Source organism: Manis javanica, chromosome 15, assembly GCF_040802235.1.
Source record: "Manis javanica isolate MJ-LG chromosome 15, MJ_LKY, whole genome shotgun sequence".
In the NCBI taxonomy this organism is placed as follows: Eukaryota; Metazoa; Chordata; class Mammalia; order Pholidota; family Manidae; genus Manis; species Manis javanica.
The window spans coordinates 47,852,647-47,874,157 of NC_133170.1; the positions used below are offsets into that span (position 1 = coordinate 47,852,647).

At 37.9% G+C, this 21,511-nt stretch overlaps 1 protein-coding gene across 14 annotated transcripts in view; it reads right to left on the reverse strand.

The window, feature by feature from the left end:
- Window positions 1-21,511, reverse strand: part of THRB (thyroid hormone receptor beta) — a 368,089-nt gene that overhangs the window by 269,541 nt on the left and 77,037 nt on the right. The window contains exon 1 of one of the 14 annotated variants that reach the window (XM_073222717.1): window positions 2,056-2,077. The exons of the other annotated variants lie outside the window; for them this stretch is intronic. The gene's annotated coding sequence lies outside the window, so the exon portion shown is untranslated. Of the gene's footprint in view, window positions 1-2,055; window positions 2,078-21,511 lie in introns of those variants that run through there. 14 annotated transcript variants of the gene reach the window in all.

The window sequence follows — 21,511 nt, forward strand, 5'->3', positions numbered from 1 at the left end:
AGGAATTTCTCAAGGCATTAGGGATTCTGCTCTAATAGTTCTATGGGAGGCACCCAGGCCAGCAAGAAATGGGTAAGGAGACAAGCCCAAAGAAAGGATGGGACTTAGAAAAACAATGAATATGAGATCATCTCTCTTAAAGACATGATGGTAGACGGGTTCCAAGATGACTGAGACCTAGCTACTCCGAGGGCTGCCTGCCACCAGGGATATTCCTTTCATGGGAGACAGCTTCATCACTGAAAGTCACACCTCTTCCCAAAGTGACCCCCATCCAGTGACTGGTCCACGCTGGGTGAAAGGCCCTGCCCCTCATCCAAGCTGGAGCAGCTCTGCAGGGTGGTCCCAGTTTCACTGCTCCCCGGAGGCTGGTGGAGACTTGCACTGGGACTGCACTGCAGCTCAGCGTCTCCCTCTATCCAAGGCTGCCTTCTTCCCTGTCCTACTAAAGGTGCTGATCTCAAGAACACTTCTCTATCAGCCACCTCTAGGCTAAGCACTGCCTCAGAGTCTGCTTCCCAGGGAACCTGCTTTGTGACGACCAATGACAATGAAGATGGGTTGGAATTTTATGACAGTACATGCCATAACCTTGAGGGAAAGACCACTGGTCTGTGGGCCAAGCTTGGTCTCCAGCATTGGTTTGTGTAGACCTTTCAAGATCCCATTAAAAAATGGGAACTATTTGTTAACATTAAAAAACAGGTATTTTGAAAAAGCTGAAGGCTTGACAATACTGGGCCAGTGCTGGCATGGCACTGGGCTGGAGCTGAGGGACGGTGTTCCATTTAAATGGTGCTTACACATTCCACTCTGCCATAGCCCTCCCCATGTCCTTCATTCATTTGCCTGCTCAGACCTGAGGGCACTTGAGCTTGACGGGTCATGACTGATTCTAACATTCTAGTTTCTAACCTCTAGACAGGCTACTTCCCCCACTACATTATGCCTCTCATTTGGCTTTTTCAACCAAACGTAAGCCTCTCTGCACACTGGGTCTGTGTAAAAGCCATCTGGGTGCCTTTCCTCTAGCAGATGCCCAGGTTGGTGAACAGAGCAGTTGTTCAAAGCATTCTTATTAACTGAACAGAACTAAATAGAAGACCCCCTCACCATTAAGTGATAACCACGAGCACTGTCTCCTTTTCTAGAATATTCTGAGGAAGACTCTTTGTGAGACTCTTTAGATGTATGAACAGCTTCTCCTGACACACACAGAGAAGTCAGGTTCTCCTTTTCAGAAAACATGAAACACAGTGTTTTTCCAAGATTTAAGGCTGAACACAGGTTATTGGAGCGGTTTTAAAAACTAGAGGCAGTTAGGAGCCCCTACCACAGGACTCATTTGCTTGGCTCAAGTCACCAAATGCAAACTCCTGCAGGACTTTGCCACGCAGAGCAGATCCTGGCTGTGCTGCCCAAGTGCAGGTAAATGGCTTACGTAATTGCCATCCTTGGACAGTCAGTCAAAACGCAGTGTCGGAGCTATAAAAGGGCAAGTGCTCCCACAGAGGAAAAATTGTCAACTATTGTTACACAGAATAATATGCAACTGCTGACATTTCACCTTTTATTATTAGAGCACAGCTTTAAGAAAGAAGTATAGTTACAGTTGTCAGAATATCATTTTAACCCCCTCTTTGAGGCTGTTAAAAATTCACTCATGCTGAAACTTGCCTTTCAGGTTCTCAGCCAGATCTGTGCTTTGTTTTTGATCTGTTGTTCTCTAATGGAATGCAAAATGCAATACAGCAGAGAGGGTTTTTCCAAGGATCTTTCTGCAAATTGCTTCCTACCTCAATTCCCTTTTCCTTGTTCACTCCACTCTCTGCCCAAAGGTAAGTTTTAAGAACAAAAACAACCCTAAAGATACACTCAAATTGAGAGAGGATTAGAGGCGTTTGGCAGTGTTGGTAAAAATAGCTACAGCAATAAGCAATACTCAACAAGTAGGAATCTGTTCAGCGGCAGTCAGTAAAGGAATCACAATCTTGGAATGCTGTAAATGTCCATGACAGATGGGGTTGGATCAACAGGTATTTCTGTAGCACTCACTCAATAAGAGGTAATCAAGGACAGTTCAAAACCGTCTTCACAAGTGTACCGTAGAGGTGACAATCTGGTAGGGAAAGGGAACGAGAGATGTTGTCTCAGGTCTCCATTTGTAGAGCAAACCCCCTGATTTTCAGTCTATGTGCTCCTGGGACTCAGAGCTCCTCATGCTCCCCTCCTAGGCCATCTCCCCAGAGGACAAAACTCTAGGGGAAGGGAAACATCAATGGTTTAGTTACTATACTTACTATATATTTACCTATATGGTACAGAATGCTAAGCACTTTGTGATCATAAGGTACCATGAAGATATCAAGAGACATGAGATGCCCCTCATTCCTACTCTTCAGCTGAAACCTGGATAGACTTGATATGCTTGAGGTGTATCTATCTGTGCATAAGTGGCTTTAAAACACTCCCACTAAAGCAGCAGTCCAGCTAGACTTACTATGTTGATAAGCATAGGAGACACCATCGTATGTGAGGGAGTATTTGCTTCTGTAGACATCCCACAAGCATTTCAATAGACATGGGGGGTGGGGGCTTCCATGAGCCATCCTGCCCATTACAGCAGTCCCAGAACCTGGGGAAGTGCTGCAATAAGCCTTTTATTATTATAAGCACTTCTGCAACACTTTCCATTTGCACCCTGCTTAACAATCAATTCTCCTCTTCATGTCTCACAAGAAATCAGATAGCTCAACACGAGTTAGCTCTGTTTTATGGCCTTGAATTCTCAGGCCCAGAGTTCAAAGAAATCAAGGGTTATGCAGGCAGCTCAGGCTTAAGCCAACACAGCTGCTCTCTTTTCATCCAGCATCTCAGCCGGGAAGTCCAGCTGCTTCTCAAAGCTTTTCCTGAATATATATATATATATATATTTTATTTTTAAACGCCTAGAGTTAAGAAAATTAGAGGAAGAATATTGGTTCTAATTCTCCATTTTTAGCATGAAGAGCTCACAGCCTAGGCTTTCGCCAAGTGTTGCTGAAATAAATTTGGCAGATATGAGACAGCCCACAGACAAGTCCGCTCAGCTGGTGGAGAAGCAAAACTGAATCTCTTCGGGGCCATTTTGCTCAGGCGGTGTCTGTGGCAACACGGTGGGGCGGGGCGGAGGGTGTCCCCGGCAGAGCTCAGGTGCGTCGCCCAGCCAGGCAGGGACAGCAGAGGGGCCAGTGGGGCAGGTGAGTGGGCACTACTGGCCGGCCCTGGGGGGCCCTCTCTGGAGAGCAGTGGTATTGCTCGGGTACACAGGTCACTGCTACAGAAAGGTAAGTCCCAGGTTGGCTTTCCAGTATGAAATATTGAACCATTGCCTCAGAAAATAGGTGGCAAAATATGCTCAAAAGCATACAGAATAGAGCTCAGCTTTGGAAAAGGTCCTGATGCAAAGAGAGGGATATCTCTCTCTCTTTGCACTCAGGCTGCTTTGTCTGCTGTTCTTGACTAATGCTGTCATCCCATATTTGTGGCAATAAAAACATTTATTATCCCACATCATCATTTCATAATCTCTGTGATACTTGCTATTAAATCCAGAGACAGTGATTCCTTGTTAAACTTTGTTTTAAAACTGCAAGTTCATGACTCCACAATATATAAGCAATAATTGCTCAAAATATTTAATTTTTAAACTACCTTAAGTTCTGTTAATAATATTTCTACCAGTATCAAGAAAGACAATTGTCTCAATTTAAGAATACATTTGAACTGGGTATCCGTTTCTATTCTAATCCCAAACCTAATTTATTTCTAACATTCTGTTTACTCCTCTTTGAGCAGATTAGATCAGCTGGTCCATCTCCACTTTAAAAACAAATGCTTCTTCCTCTTCTACTCACTTTTTCCCCAAATACATTTGTATCATCATCACAATCAATCAACATTAGCTGAACACATTTTCTATATGCCAGGCATTGTCCTGAGAATTTTACACATGCTAACTGATTTATTTTTCATAGCAGTAACGGGAATTATTATGACCCCTATTTTATAGATGCAGATACTGGGATACAGCCAGGTTAAAGAACTCACACAAGAGCAGTCATACTGGAATTGGACACATGCCACCTGGCTCCAAAACCAGGCTCCTTACGACCATGCTCTTTGGCCCCTCCTGGTACCCTGTGGAGTATATTTCTGCTTCCAAAGTACATTAATGTGCATCTTTTCCTTTGACTCTTACAACTACACATAAGGTTTTGTTTAAACTGGAAACCCCCATTTCATTTCTTCTAAGTTTGGGGCAAATATTTAATACTTTATTATTGTTGAAGTTATTGAAGGTTTTTTTTTTCTAGATGGAAATTCTAGACTGAATTGAGAATTAACTCTAGATCAAGTCATAAGTAATGCTATGGACTTCTCCACCTAAAAAGTTAAAGTTTTATTCAACTGTAAATCATCCTCAAAGGCTTCTTTTTTCCCACTTACATTTTTCAAGGGGATGTGTGGAACTCTGGCAGAACAGAGTGTACTTAACTGTGTCTTAAGTTATAACTGACTGCATTTCAAAATCAAATAGTTTAAGCTTTCCATATTTGTAGTTATATGAGTAACATTTGGACTTATATGTCTAGATTTATATATACCAGGCTAAATTCCAGAAAGGAATTTGAGGTTTGGAACATATACTGCTTGGAATTTATATATACCTCTGTTTTCCTTTCTTGATATGGAGGACAAATAGTTTATTCTATTTTTTAATATCTCTACTTATATCCACACAGATCTTAAAAAGGATATGAATGGTAATATGGCCCAGTAAAAATAAATGCTAAATTACTTATGTTTCTTTTCAAGCTTACTCATTTGTAGTTCTCATATTTGTTGGTCCTGATTTTTGACACATCAACAATAAGGAAATGTCTGAGTTTTTTGTAGAAAACAACAGGACTGCAAATAATACAGGTGCCACTACTTGTATGTATATATTGTTCTTGGGGTGAGGTCCTTCCATGACTGTTATCTTACTGGTGATCTTTATGACATCACAGGAGGACCATGGAAAAAAGATCAGTATTTTCATATCATGTATAGGCAATGGAAGTGCAGGAGAGGATTAAACACCCAAGGTCATTTGAAGAGGCGAGACAGATCTCATGCCTCCATGTGTTAAATCCCTCTGTAAAGGACCTCACACACTTACCATGGTAAATGTTCTCTCCTAACAGTCACACAAATATCTCTGCTGAACAATTAACCACCCCCAGAAAGCATCTTGGGGAAACTTGCACTTACTTTCAGCTTTGAGGTCCCTAAATATCTGCATAAACAAGTTCCAGGGGGTACCTGGGAAAGGTCAGCACACAAAACAAGGTCATAATACATTCTAGCTCTTACCCTGACCAAATGACATAGACCAGGAAAGCTTTTCCCCAAACAGGCAGCTGCATTTCATCTTTGCATAGTCAAACCAAAGAAAATAAATACTTGTTGCGTCAAATAGCTGGCACGCTGATGGATCACCAAAGTCATGGACAGTAGTAATGTTTTTCTTAGGGTGGCAGGAAGACCCCATGAAGTGAGGTCCTATAACCTGCCAAGAAACAAGGGTTTTAAGACCCCTGAAGGAACAGAATGATATAGGAGAGGGATCTGACATGTCCAGCCATAAATCCAACCTCTATTTTTGCTAATGGTCCTTTTAATTCTTTGGCTTCGAGGCCCAAGAAGTGAGTTTGGAAATTGGGCATCCACCATAACCTTGGTATTGAAAGCAAGAGAAGAATAAAATATATTAGCTCCCAGTTTGGGCCAGAGATTTTACATTTGTTAACCCAGTTTATCTAAGGATGACCATTAATCAATATTTTTATATTCCCATACCATGGGAGAGGAAGATGAGACTAAAGATGTTACATATTTCACTGAAAATTCACACAGACCGTGTAGTAGAGATAGGATGTTGACCCAGGTCTTTGAGATTCTGTGCCTTGTTGCTGCTCTCTTGGGGATAAAAGGGTATTTGCCAGGGGGATTTATGGGCAGTGACAGAAGTTTCAATATGGTCGCCCAGAGCATACGTTAGCTTGCTCTTTAAGCTTATCACTATAGAAAGACACTTGTCATGCATGTTCCCTTCCTAGAAAACATACAGAGGTATTTGTGGAAAATGAACTTGCCTGCAGAAGAATCATTACTTTTAGAGCCGAGTTTGACTTGTTCCTAAACTTGGGCTCTCAATCTAGTGGCTTAACAGATGGGGGTTTCTCTCTCCTCCACAGCAGCACAGAATTTGAGGTATGGCTGATACACCCTTTGGACTACGGTTCACTCAAGAGCCTTCGGGAGGGATGGGTTTATCTGATCTTTTCTTAAGCATTTTCAGATAAGACTATTTCATAACCTTTCTAGAAGTAATTTGTGAGTCAGTTTTCAGGAACTTTCTGTCTTTCATTCAAACAAAGGCAAAGCAATGAAATGTCAAATAGGACCATAGCACTCAGCCAGACATTTTCTGACTTCTAGGTCACATGCTGTACTTTAACTGTGTTTGTGTGGATCAGTGCCGAAAAGTGAATGCAACTCCCTGAGATGCCTTTAGTGATTGGTATCACTCTGCACTTAATTCCTAAGTGCTCCCCTAATAGGGAGACCTTAGCATGCTAACCAGAGGACGTGTAAATGTGGTCTTTGATAGCTCCAGGTGTGTGTTTGGACTTTAAACCAGTGTATTGGCTCCTTGGGGGAGAGCAAAAAGAAGCTGGAACTCTATGGGAATTCATTTTTGGTATAGATGCCTCAAGTGCCCTGCCCCAGGAAGTTTATCACACAGCTGATTTTCAGCAAAACATTCACTGACCATCAATGAGATTATTTTAAAACTCACTCCATATAAAAAAGAATGAATATTGACCCCTTCCTCACACTACAGAAAAATTAACTCAAAGACCTAAATGTAAGAGATAAAACTAAAAAACACATAGAAAAAAATACAAGAGAAAATTATCATTACTGTGGGTTATGCCAAGCCTTTTCAGATAGAAGATCAAAAGCACAAACAACAACAAAAACAAAAATTAGACTTGGTCAAAATTAAAAAACTCTGTGTTTCAGTGGGGACTTTCAAGAAAGTGAAAAGACAACCTGTAGAATGGAAGAAAATATTTGCAAACCGTATTTCTTATAAGGAACTTGTATACAGAATATATAAAGAACTTTCACAGCTCAATAAGATAAAATAAAATAAATGACTCAATTAAAAAATGAATGAAGAATCTATACAAGCATTTCTCCAATGATGATATATAAATGGACAATAAGCACATGAAAAGATGCTCAACATCATTAATCATGAAGGAAATGCAAATCAAAACCACAAAGATACCATTTCACACCCACTAGGATGACTATCATTAAAAAGACAACAACAAGTGTTGGCAAGGATGTAGAGAAACTGGAAATCCTCATGCAGTGCTGATGGGAATGGAAAATGGCGCAGTTGCTTTGGAATTGACATCCTTAAAAGTTAAACATAAAGTTGCCATGTAACCCATGCATTCTATTCCTCAACAGACACCCAAAAGAGATGAAGACATGTATGCATGCAAAAACTTGTACAAAATGTTTGTAGCAGCATTATTTACAGTAGCCAAAAATGTCGAACAACCCAAATATCCACTGTTGAATGGATAAACCAAAAGTGGTATATCCATGCAATGGAATATTATTTGGCAATTAAAATGCTATATGCTATAATATCTATGAACCCTGAAAACATGCTAAGAGAAAGAAGTCAATCACAAAAGGCCACAGATCATATGATCCATTTGCAGAAAATGTTCAGAATAGGTAAACCTCTAGAGACAGATAGTTGGGCTCTTGGTTGTCTAGGGCCAGAGTAGGAGTTGGGGAGAAATGGAATGCTAATGGATTTTTTGAGGGGACAGTGGAAATGTTGTAGGATGGATTATGGTGAGGGTGGCACAACTCTGTGAATATGCTAAAAACCATCAAAGTTTTCAGTATAATTGAACCAAAGCACTTCACTTAATCAAACACTTGAAAATGGGTAAATAGTATGGTAAGTGAATTATAGCTCAATAAAGCTGTTATAGAATTTGTTTTTAAAAGCATTTGCTTTAGATCTTGATTCTCAGCCCTGGCTGCCCTTTAAAATTACCTGGTTTACTGGGGGGAACTTCTCTAGTTCCAATGCCCAGGTTATAACCTAGACAAGTTACATCAGAATCACTGTGAGCAGGAACTACACATCAGCATTTTGGCTTTCTCTGCCCAAGGTGATTCCAACATACAGCCAGGTGTCAGGTGAGTGTCCCAGTGAGGGACAAAATGCCACAGTATTCACTTCACCTTATAGGTGTTTCTGCCTAGTGCCTGTTGGATGAGTGGTATCTGTGAAGTGAGGTGTCATCTCAGATATTTGCCAGGAGTGGTCACGTGATACTAATTGGGACCTTTAGGGTTACTCCCCAGAGGAGACCAACACTTATAAGAAGCTGCTAAGTGGGCAGCCCCATCTCCCGCAGGTCACTATGCTCATTATGCTCTATTGTGTGGATACTTGAGCATCTGATTTCCTCTCTCTTGAGGTAAACTGCTGATTTAGGCTCCTCTGGCTCTTATTTTGGAATCTTTGTAAAGTAGTGTTTAAAAAGGTGTTCTGAAATAAAAAATGCATGGAACCAAACCATTTACCTAATTACTTTACTCTGCTTCTTTTCATCGAAAATGCACACTGTTAATTTATTGCTGGAACAGTTCAATGTGTTGGATACAAAGAACCTATAAATGGAAGCTGGGCTTCCTGCTTTGCTTAACATCCAGACCAGACAAAAAGGTTGTTGAATGGCCAACTGCACTCCCTTTAAAAATTTACCAATTCTTTCTGTCCTATTCTTCAGCACATTTGTGAATCCAGACACCAGTTTATATGATTTAAAAAATAAAAATGACAAGTCTTCTAACTCAGAAGTTACGCGTCAAGGCAACTACTAGAATCCAACATAGAGACGTTCACTTACATTCAGTTTTAAGAAGGAGAAAGACTAGATAAATACTTAAAAACATTCAGGTATTGTTAGGATAGTTAAAAGCTACTATCAAGATTTATGTAAATAGAAGAAAACTTTATAAACTGAAGGCAAAAAGGCAGTATTTTGGAAGACTATGAACACAGGACTTGTAAAAGGGGAAAAAAAGTGTCTGAGGATGGGTTTGGCTTCTATAATGCTTTAGAAATAGACACTCTGGAGTGGCCCAGAGTGGCCCATCAATGCAATTTATTATGTTGCTGTGATATGTAAATTGGCCATTCAGTTGCTCAGAGATCTGCTTCACATTTCTGAAAGCAGACTCATCATGTAAAACCACATCAGCCACCAACCGGTACTTAGAAACATTTCCTCTGTCTCTTTCGCTATTTGGTCCTTAGGCGTGCAATAAAGAACAAACCAAGAAATCATCTGTCCCTTGCAATCACAGAGTAATTTTTATCAGTGTTAATGTGCACTGTCAAGTTGGCCTCTGCATGAATGTGCATTTTAGCACATTTGGTTAAGTCCCTTTGCATATAGAAGTGACCTCTCACCATCCTGCGTGGCTATTCTATTTTCCAAGGGCAAGAAGAGCTCATTTGGTCAGAGCAAAGTCGCTGCTGGTGGAGATGTCACCTCTTTTGTTTGTCAAGCTATTGTAATTGTAGCTTCTCCAGAAAAATTAAAATGTACAACAAATTGATAGTTCAAAGCCCAAGTATGTCCTACATTGTACCATAACTGAGTATGTGGTAATGGAGAGAAAGATATTGGGAGAGGAGGTTGAAAATATTTGGTGGTAAACACCGGTAATAACTTACTTTTTATTCCAAATGGGATTGAAGTGGGACAAGGAAGCATAGATGAAGGAAAACACAATAAAAAACTCTGATCATCGAAAACAGCCCAAAAGATCCACATATATTTTTCTTAACACTTTACTCTTCTCCACCTACCCAAAAGATGGTGGCAGAAGTGACCAATTTGAGGTTTGTTAGCTTTTTTCAGCTGTTCGACACATTGGGAAGAAAAGTATTAGCAAAAGGCAGGACCCATTAGTGATTTGCACGGCACAGAGCCAAATGAAAATTACTAAGGATCTGGAGATGGTGTTGCCAAAGCCATAAAGCAAGCCCACAGGCCTGCAGAGTAAGGGACGCAGTGTGCCTGAAGTCAGATCTGCCGACAGGTAGGGACGGAGGGAGGCAGTGGTCTGCCTAACCCAGACTCGGACCGCTTACCTTCTAGCTAGGCTAGCTTCTCTTGGCTGAACGTGCATATTTACAGACTCCACCGCTTAGGAATGACTTGTGTCACTTTTTCATTTATAGAAACCAACACCCAGGGAATCTAAGTGACTTGTCTAAAGTCAAGAGTCGAATGACAGAGCCAGAACGAAATCCCAGGTATCCTGACTCCCACACCAACATTCTTTTCCCTACACCACCACGCTCCTGGTCTCCAGTTCAAAAGTAAATAATCAGGAAATAATAACTCCAAACCAGAGGGATGGGTAGGGGAGGACATTACCTCATCAGAACTTCCTTTGCAACTCTTCTGTGCAAAGAATAAAATGCAGTTTAAAAAATCAGTTTCAAATTCCTTTTCTGAGTCAACATTTCCAAGTCATTGGGTAAAGATGTCACATGACGGCTTCAAACACTGAAGCAAATTCCCTTTGCTGAGAGCTCACTTGAGTCCTTGGAGTTAACGATCATAAAGCAAGGTGGTTATTAGTGGGTGGTCATGAGGCAACATGTTAGTAAACTAATCAGTGTTCCCGTACAAATATTTAGAATAATTCCAAGATAATTTGAACTTTAACACTGAGCTAGCCAAACACATTTGTAATCTGAACCCAAGGTTCTAATAAGTAACTGCCTTTTGGATGTCCTTCAACACTGAGAGACATTTTTAGAAAGATTAGCACTTGAGTGAAAACAAAGACTGACATTTTCAATATAAACATGAGACCTGGACTTTTATACAAAATGAAATGCATCTACCTCCCTCACTCAGGTAGATGTGCAAATTTAGTACATCAAAACATCTGGTGCAAGGACATAGTCATTGAAAGATACAAATCAAATATAAATGAAGCTTTAAAAGTTTTTGAAAAACACTGCCAGGTGATGAAAGAGGTCAAGGTAGGCTGGTAATGGCATGATGCAATTTAAAAACACTACTCAAAAAGGCAAAAGACAGCTGCCTAACTCCCTCAACAAGGCACAGGTTGTAGGGGAAGACATATCTCCAGTTTGAATCCCAGCTTCATAATATGTTTTATTTCGGTGAGCTTTGGCTGACTCATCCACAAAATGGGGTTGATACAAAAGCCAAATAGCTAGATCAGAAGTTTCTAGATGTCTCCATGACCTCTGAAATCTATGATTCATACACTTTCAATTGTGCCTCTTTGAATTGCCCCTCAGAATTTTCAACAGGGGGTTAAAATTAATTTTCATGTTCAACACTTTTCCATAACCTTATGGTCTGTAGGTAGCAGCAAGGAAAAACAAAATATTCTCTGGCTTGGATACATTTTGGCATAATTATAGGTCTAGTGTTTGGAAAATGAGGGTGGGATGAATATGGTGCAGAGACATGAGTAACTCAGAATCTGAGGCTACAGCACTTAGATCTCATTAACGGCCAATTACCATATTTATAATTTAACACAAAAAGGAAAAACACAAATGGGTTTTTAAAAAAATCCCTTTTATCTAGACTTCAGTTTATACTTGGCCTCTGAAGGCAGAACTAATGCAATAGGATAAGAAAAGGGAGTAGTTACATTGAGAAGTAAAAACACTTCTTGATAACATGTGGAGCTATAAAAATGGCCTGGCTGAATCTATTAGCTAAAGATAAATAAAACCTGGCAGAAGGAAAAGAAACAGCTTTTTCTGGATCAGAAGGTCTGGTATTTTTTAAAGACCTTGCTTTCACTGAAAATGTAATCTGTCCATTTAAAGAGACATTTTTGCAATTCGTGATTTCATAACATTTTTGCATCTGAAATCTTTGTTCTGGCAAGAGAATGTTCAAGGCTCATCAAAACATGGAAGAAAAATGGTCCATAATTATTTATTTTTGTTATTTCATTATTAATCTTACCATTACTATTATTTCTACTATTATGATTGCTTTTCTTCTTATTATTTCTATAAGTTGTTGCACTCACATTTGCATTTCTAAATGGCCACCTGACAGGCATTTGAGTGAATACCACTTTATCCCTGAGCCCCCTGAGTCCCTGGCTGGCTCTCCCTGGTGAATCTGCTTATTGGCTTATCCTCAATGTGGTCCACGGGATGGTAGCTCCAATTTCACTTGGAAGCTTATTACAAACACAAATTCCTGAGCCCCACCCCAGACCTACAGGGAATCCAAGGCTCTGGGATAGGAAGCTGAGGATATGCATCTCAACAAGTTCACCCAAAGGTTCTGAGGCTCAAATTTGTGAGGCTCTACTCAACACCGGAAGTGGCCCAAGAGCCAGAGAAGAGAGGAGGAAGGGATGGGAGAGAACCAAGCAGAACACCTGGAGCCACCACCTGCAGGCTTGACCTCATCTGCTTCAGGGAAGGCTGCCAACGCCATGGAGAAGAAAGCAAAGTGTGGGGCAGGTTTTCAGAGGACAGGGAGCCCTCCCGGCCAGGATGAGGTTACAGAGGCTCCTGCCTTTGGCTTCAGACACCCTCAAAGAGAGGCCTACCAGAACTTTCCCCCGCCACTGCTTGTGTCATTTGCTTGCTGAATACTGAAAATGACAAGACTTCTTATTTTGCAGATATGTCAGATAAAATGAGCTAGTTTCCAAATATTTCTTGAGGTGTGAAGTCTATGCCTTTCAGGGTCTTGATCCCCAGTTTCACCAAATCAAAATCTCTGGGGGTTTCAACAAGCTTTCAATGATTCCTGAGCTGTGTCACATTTGGGAAATCTTCTACCTTTTTGGCCTGACCCTAGTTTGAGATGAGGTTTCAAAACATACCCTCTAATCCGTCTTCCTCAATAACACAAGAAAATGAAAATACGCACACAAAGGAAAGAAAAATTACCTGTGCTCCCATCACCCATTTTGATGAATATAGTTATATAAAATAATATGCATCCATTAAATAAAATTAGGATAAATAAAATGACTACATTGTAGTCCATGAAAAGTCACCACAATATATTTAACTAATCACTTATTGTTAAACATCCAGAAGCTGTTGTCCAGATTTTCCAATTAAAAAAAAAACACAATAAGCAACTTTTGTAAAAAAAAAAGAAATCTATGAACCCATTCCCAGTGGCCCAGTGGCCTTTTTGATCAATTCTTAGAATTGGAAATTCTAGTTCAAAAATTATGATTCTTTGAAGTATTTGACACACATTGCCAACTTCCCCTAGAAAGGGAGAACCAGTTAAGAATCATATAAGGTCATAAACTGGTAAAGCCATGCTGAAGACAACTCGGTAATATAGATATGGAAAACGGACCATATGCATGCTTTTAGATCTGGAAATTCCAGATCGGGGTGTACAACCTAGAGTGACTCTTTTTAAGGGAATAGTCACAGTAGAAAAAAGTTGGAAATAATCTAAATATCCATTAATATAGGAACAAAGTGATGACTATAAGATAGCAGTTTAAATATATGACCTAGTTCTATATGTATCAACATTGACCTATCTCAAAAACATAATGGGATAATATTGCATGAAAAAGTCTTAGTAAAAGCATACATACAGAATGGAATTATTTACATAAAATTTTTAAAATCCATAAAGTATGTTATGTGAATGTGTACATACATGGGGCAAGTACAAACCGTGAACAGAAAGGATACATGAACTTTGACATTGTGGTTGACCTCTGAAAAAGGACTCTGGGGAAGAAGTTTAGGGCTTTTAGCTGGATTTATTTTGTTAATAAACAGTTGTGATGCAAACAAAATAAAATGTTACCATTTGCCAAATCTAGGTTACAGTTCTCAAAGTGTGTCTAAGGACCTCTAAAGGGTTCCAGATCCTGCAGGATGACCATGCAGACAAAATAATTTTCATAATAATACCAAGAAATTATTTGTCTTTTCCATTCTGTTGACATTTGCACTGATGGTGGAAAATCAATGGTGGGTAAAAATGTGGTCATAGCACAAATCAAGACAGTGCTACCAAGTGTACAAGTAATCATTGTTTTCTTTGCACCATGCATGTGCAGTAGAACAAAACAAAACAAGAATGCCCATTTCACTTAGGATTGTCCCTGATGAAGCAATACAAACACTTTAAATTAAATCCCAACACTTGAGCACTTCTTAAAAATATTTTGTGTAGCAAAATAGCAAGTATAATTATAGCACTTGGGTTGCCTATTGAAGAATGACTGACTGTCTGAGGAAAAGCCCTTTTGTGATTGTTTGAACTTGAGCTGAACTACCTGCTTTCTTCATAGAACATCACGTTTCTTAAAAGAGTGAGTAACAGACAAATTATGGTTATTCAGACTTGGGCGTTTGGCTGACTTTTCTCAAAAAATGAATGAAGCGTCTGGCACTTCAAAGAAACAAAAATGACAGTATTTGTTATCAATAATAAAATTTGAGATTACAAAGGAAAGTAAGAAAACCACTTGTTTTGGAAAACTTAGGTTCACCACTGTGGGCTTGACAGATTACTGATAGTTAAACACTTTTCTGAGATCAGTGGAGATGTAATAAATAGAATCTTGAATATTGTATAATGAAATGTTTCTGCATCTGGAAGATGTGTATTGTTCAGTGAACCAATATTTTGCAAGTAGTCAGTGCATGATGTTACAAAATCATGCATGAGTAAAAGATCCACTCAAAATACAAGATAAGTGAATGGATTTTAGTGCAGTGGAGTTTGAAAAGTTTAGTGATGCAGTTATAGGTTCCACATTGCAACTACCTGCTTAGATACTACCACTTGTTGAATTCGGGTATAGTACCAAAGTGGAATTTTCAGGTATCAGCAAAGGCTATTAAAATACTTTTTCCTTTTCCAGCTACATACTATTTGAGGATTAATTTTCTTTATATATTTCACAAGAAAGCATATTAGAAAAGAATGAATTTAGAAGCAGATGTGAGAATCTAGTTGACTTCTTTCAGGACAGACATTAAAGATATTTCCAAAACAATAGAACACTACCACTCTTTTCAATATATTGTTTTCTCCTTTGGAAAATGTAGGTATTGTCAGAAAAATGTTATTTCTTACTTTGTAAAGAGTTTATTGTTGCTATTTTAACTGAATTAGTTCATATTTTATGTTTCTGTTTTAATTTCTAATGTGATAAATGTTACAAACATTGATAAAGTTCCTTTGGGTTCTCAATTTTTAAGAATGAGCACAAACAATCTGAGAACTGCTGGTGGAGGGAAAGAACATATAGATCCTCCTACATTATTTTCTACACTTTTTCTGTGTCTATAACTAAAGACAAAAATGACAAAGCCTACGAGCAGCATATGAGGTTAGGCATATGAAGACATGCCTATCCTTACCAAACCTAAGAATGATCATTAAATAGGCAAATAAACCTCATGAATCTGGGAGTAAGTAAATGTTATGTCATCATTTGAATTTTCCTGCTTTTCATTATGTGAGTTTGAACAATTTTATGAGTTTTATTGTTGATTTTAACTTCCTTTTTGTCCTCTTCCTATTCGTTTATTTACTAGTTCACTCCACATATACATCTGGTGTATACAATGCCTGCTTTCTGATGTATCTGCAACATAGCAGTGACTAACTCACGGAAGGTTGATTGCTGGAGTTGGCACACTGCAGTCTGTGAGCCAACTTTGTTCCACTTCTTATTTTTTTGAATAAAGTTTTATTGGAACACAGTTGTGCCTATTTGTTTACACATCATCTATGGCTGCTTTTCTGCTATGAGGGTAGAGGTGGGTAGTTGAAACAGAGATTATGAGGCCTCTAAAGCCAAAAGTATTTACTACCTGTCCTTTACAGAAAAAGTCTGTGGGCCCTTAGTCTTGTGGATTCTTAGGAGTGCTTGTCTATTTCCTTCATATTTGTAAGACTGCTTTATATACTGAAGAAATCTTACCTTGCACAGGTTTTCTCCTTGGCTTCATGGTCTTTTAGTTTTGTTTGTGATTTTTTTTTTCCATAAGATAGAGTTTTACATTTTTTGTAGAAACCTAATCAAATACTTTCTTTTAATGTAATTGTTCTTAACCTTTTGAGAGCATTGATTTTTAAATAACTTGCTGGCTATTTTTGCTTTTCAATTTATTCCACATGAATTTTTAAATTACTTTGTCACATTACTGAAAGAATCCCTCAGTGATTCTGATTTCAGTTGCATTAAATTGCTGGATTACTTTGGGGAGAATTTAATGTCCAAAATATTGATTCGTACTGTCAGGGAGTGTAGAATGTTTCCCTGTTAGATCTCTTCATCCAAACTATTTTATACTTTCTTTCAAGGTAGTCTTATACATTTCTTTCTATTTTTAATCCTAGTTATTTTCTATTTTAGGGTTATTACTGTGATATGTGTGGGCTTTTCTGTTTATTTTTTAAAGTGATTATGGCTAATAAGACACTTTATTTTTGTGTAATTATTTTTTTAAGTAGATACCACACTGAACTGACAGTTCTAAGAGCTTTTTCTTTTTGTTTATCAGTTTGTTCTCTTAAATTTTCAATTTAGGTGGGAATTTGTTTGACTTCCCCTTTCTGTTTATTGTAGTTTTTCTCCTTTTATCCATTTTTTTTCTTTTCTCATTATTTGCAAGACTTAGGAGAAAAATAATCAACACATTTGTAATCCTTTTTCTTGTTTCTCATTTTAATGAAAATGCATATATAGAATTTTACAACTAAGGGAAATATTTAATCTTTGTTTCAAATAATCTTTATCATTTTAAGTAATTACCTTTCTATGTCTTTCATTAAGAGTTTTCATTAGCAAGGTATAATAAACCAAGTACTTTGGGGGCATCTATAGAGAAGATAAAAATTTTCTCATTTAACCTGTTGATAAGTTGAATCATACTAACAGATTTCTCTAATAGTAAAATGTCATGTTCTAAAGAACCAACTTTTTGGTTACAGTTTGCTGTTACTTATAAGATTTGCAAGACTGAATTTGCTGGTATTTTAGTTTGGGATTTTTTCCAATTTATGGGGTTGATTTATAAGGTTTTGGTGTCATTTTTGTTAGGATTACTCTATACTGTGAAAAAAAGACTGGAATCGTCTCATTTTTTTATCCCTAAAATAGTTTACAGCTGTTAAGATTATAAATTGATACAAATTATAAATCACAAAAGGGGGTTCATAAAATTAAGATCATGAGACTGAGAGATGGTTTAAATCTGCTCCACTAAAATATCTAAAGAAATATCATAGTCATGAGTTAAAAAAAAGCAACAACAATTAGAGTCAGATTTAGATTTTAATTTCTTGCAAAATGGTGGGGGGGAATGGTGAAGCTTCCCCCCACCTCCAAATAGCTACTTGTAGATGATAAAGGAATAAGATTCTCTTGCAAGCATTGAACTAATTAAGTTAACACCTCTCCTAGGTCTATGGGAATAGCCACAAGTTTGAAACCAACAACAGTTCTTAATCCATGACATTAACACATCTGAAGAAAGAAAAGGTCAACTCCTGAAGCATGGCCACTTTAGATAAACTGAGCTCAGAGAAAACAAATTTTGGCAGTGGGTGTTGGCCACTGTCCACAAGGTACCACAGAAACCAGAGCTGTCAGCATCCAGTTATGGATGATCTGTCCTCTAGTGGTGGTGTAGGCATTCACCATGCCCTGGAGAAATGTCCTTCAAGATTATGGCCCTATGTTGATACGAAGAACACCAACAACTTTCTGCTTATGAGTTCAGCGATCTCTGCTGATTGTGAAGAAATTTGCAGGAGGTGCTTAGATTTGCAGATCGCAAACTTCCTTCTGCCAGGAAACCCCACCCCTATGTTTTCAGACAAGATTCACTCCCACGGCTATCTCAGGACATGGATTTAATACTAGACTCACCAGCTGCAACTGCACTTCTTTCTTTTTGATTTGGGATTTTATTAAATTAGTGTGGCATTTTTAGAAGGATAATTTCAAATATATTTTAATTTATGAAAGAATAAAATAATTTGCTAACTTTAGTGGTTGAAGCCTTAGAAACAAATCGCATACAACATACCTCACTGCTCATGGCAACCTATCCACATGGATCTGAGCCCTCTTACTGGAGAGCTGAGAACTGTTGGCCTAGATAATTCCAATGGCATTTCCAGTCTGTGAATCTACAGACCTTTTCATCTAGCTGCAACTTGCTAACATGGCATAAAAGATTCCTTAAAACAGTTACTTTGGCTGCCATTTACTTTTCCTTGGGCTTACCTTTTGCCAATTAGCCAAATGCATCAAAGGATACTGAAAGAATTCTAATTCTTATTCTTGGTGAAATTTACTAGTGATGAGCAACTAATCTATCCTTAGCACTCAGGAGAATTCATGGATAATATCAAAGATATTTGACCCATACTCCAGTTATTTGTATAAGTAAGGTCCATCTTTAAAGTTACGAGATTCTTACAGGTTAAAAATATGTGATCTTTTAAAAAATACAGATAGAAATCTTAGGATAAAAATGAATACAGTAAGTATTATTCTATTATATTGAACTGTACAAATTTGCTGATATTATTTTTTAATAAGTGATAGATATATTTTGACCTATATCAGCATTTTGATCTCACAGATCTCAACCATTAAAGCTTCATCAGCCTATTGTCTCTTATAGAACAGAAATGTGTCTATCAATGCACCAATGACAAGAAAGTCATGCTGAAGCAAATTGGTCTTATTTTCCCTTCAATTATTCAAACATAGCATTTCAGAGAAGGGAATGGCATTTGTTTTATGATTTGCTGTTGTTTGGCTTCTCTTCCTATATCAGATTGAATGAGACAATATTGTACCATTCTACTGTTGTGATCACACCAAATTTTGACATATGCTTAGTATTTGGCTCTGTGTGCCACTGTGTCACCAGGTTGGATCCAGACTTGAGTGTGTGTGTGAGCACATGCTCGAGCATGTGTGTAAGTTTGTCTACAGTCACATTTGGACATTTGTTTCCTGCTAACAGAAACCCAAGCATATGTTTGAGTCCAAGATTCCCTTCCTTTTTGACACATTTTCTGTGAAGAGATTCGTCAGGAAATAAAACAACAGCATTAAAAATTAGAAGGGGTATATATTCGTAAACATCAACTGTGGTTATGGAAAAGAACTTTACATCAATTAAAATGTCTTCTGGAGGCATAATCCAACTTAGAAGACACATTTCCATTTACTTTATAGCACAGCTCAAATCATTACAGAAGAAAAAACCTATTCCATAAAGAAAATAAAGATGGTAAAATAACCTGGCTTATTCGAACATTAAACTATCCTCTATAAAAATGTCAGCCTAACTGAGTTACTTCCATCAATGCTGCAAAAATAGAAGCAGCAAATGAGATTTTCATGCCGGCAGTTGAAAAAAATTTTTTTTTGGTATTTCATTCTTGTGGCTTATGAGGTTACAGAAACTGTTGGTGTAATCATGGTCTGACACTTTCTACCATTTTTTTATTTATAGTCTTCTAAAGGAAGTGGTGTAAATTGCATTCTTTAAGACATCATTGAACATGTTTTTAGTACCTAAAATGTCATAGGTAGTGAAATACAATTACTCAAGACATGAACAAGTTTCTAGCTACAAATTTAAGACCCAGACAAATCAGAGAGATGAAACTCCAACTCTAAGTTAAATTAGTACAGAAAGGACACATTCTGCAGGATTTGGGTGACAAGAAAGGTATTTGGTCATCACTGTTATTTACTTGTTTTAAGTCAAGTATAATAACAAATAAAATGATATTATTATTATTATTGGAAATAAAAAAAATATAGATCTTTGGAATAATGACTTCTGGGAGGCAGTATAGTATAATAGTTAAGAGTACAGGCTCTGAATTCACACAGACCAGATTCAAGGTCTGGCTTTGTCATGTGTTAATGTGAGCTGTATATCCTGGGCCACTGGCTGAACTTTACCCCTTGGTTCCCTTAACTGTATGAATATGATGATGATAATAATAATAGTATCTAATGTATGCCGTCAGCTAGTTGTAAAAATTAACTGAAATAATCCACGAAAGCAGTTTGCACAGTACGTAATACATAGAAATGCACTAAATCTTAGAATTCTTAGAAAAAGAACACCACACATTTGGAAACAAGAGATTCTGAAAACAGCACTAATTTTAACAGGGAGGCAGTTGGGAAAATGTGGTACCCAGGCACCTGCAACTGTAGAAATCAATTGAAAAAACATATGTTCCTGATTTCACTGGTTATGAAGCAATTCCTGGAAACATCTGCAGACATTCTTGGATTCAAGGTTCAGTTTGTTTGGCTTGCCCACTTGTTCATTTGGGAGTCAGTATGTTTAAGAGACATTTGATGATGTGAAGTAAATATCAATTTCTAAAAGCTACTTTCTCCATAGGCTATGGAAGTTGATTGCATTTGGTGAATGCATTTGGTGAATGCAATTTGGTGAATGAACACTGCTGAAAATTCCTATGGATCTTTTGATAAGCCAAAAAAAAATGTAGGCAGCAATGAGAAAGAAAAACCATTATATAAATAGAAGCTCCCTACTGGGAAAATGTGGCCTGGGATTGGATGAGTATGATCAGAATTCAAGGACCAGAGGAAAAGGGAAAGAAATGCCCATCAATGCTGGAAGTGAGACTATAAATCAAATTGGCCAAGTTTCGCTACATCCGTTACTATATAGGCAGTTTAGCAAGAGCAAAGCAAATACTCTAAAAGTAAAATGAGCCCAATGTTTTGAATAAAGGGAAGATGTTTCCATCGAGGTTACCTTCTATACAACACATAATTAATATTAAGGAAACTGGTGCTGGAGACCCTTGTTAACACACCTTTCTCAACACAAAGCTGTATTAAATACAAGTAAGTTCAATCTCCATTTCAGTACTTACATCCTCAACATTCATCCCTTTCCAATGAAAAATTGCCTGATTTAGTCATTACATTTACATAGCAGCAAGCAAATTTATGTTTCTAATGAACGATTAATTTCATGTGTGGATAAAATGCACTTCCTTCAAACATATGGTCAAAATTACAAATTTGGAAACAAAAATAACAGTTGCTTAAATATCTTTCAAAACTGTAGCTGTCCTATTTGTTAATTTAAAAAAAATAGAATAAAAAAGTTTTTGCCTCAGTGATCTACCTTGGCTGTAAAGGCAACAACTCTGATTTAGAGAGTACTCCTTATTTTGGGCTTCTGCAGTGCATTGGTATAGGAATATAACCCAGGTGGCCCATCATCATCAATGAGATGACCTTTGCTTGTCCAGGCTGAATG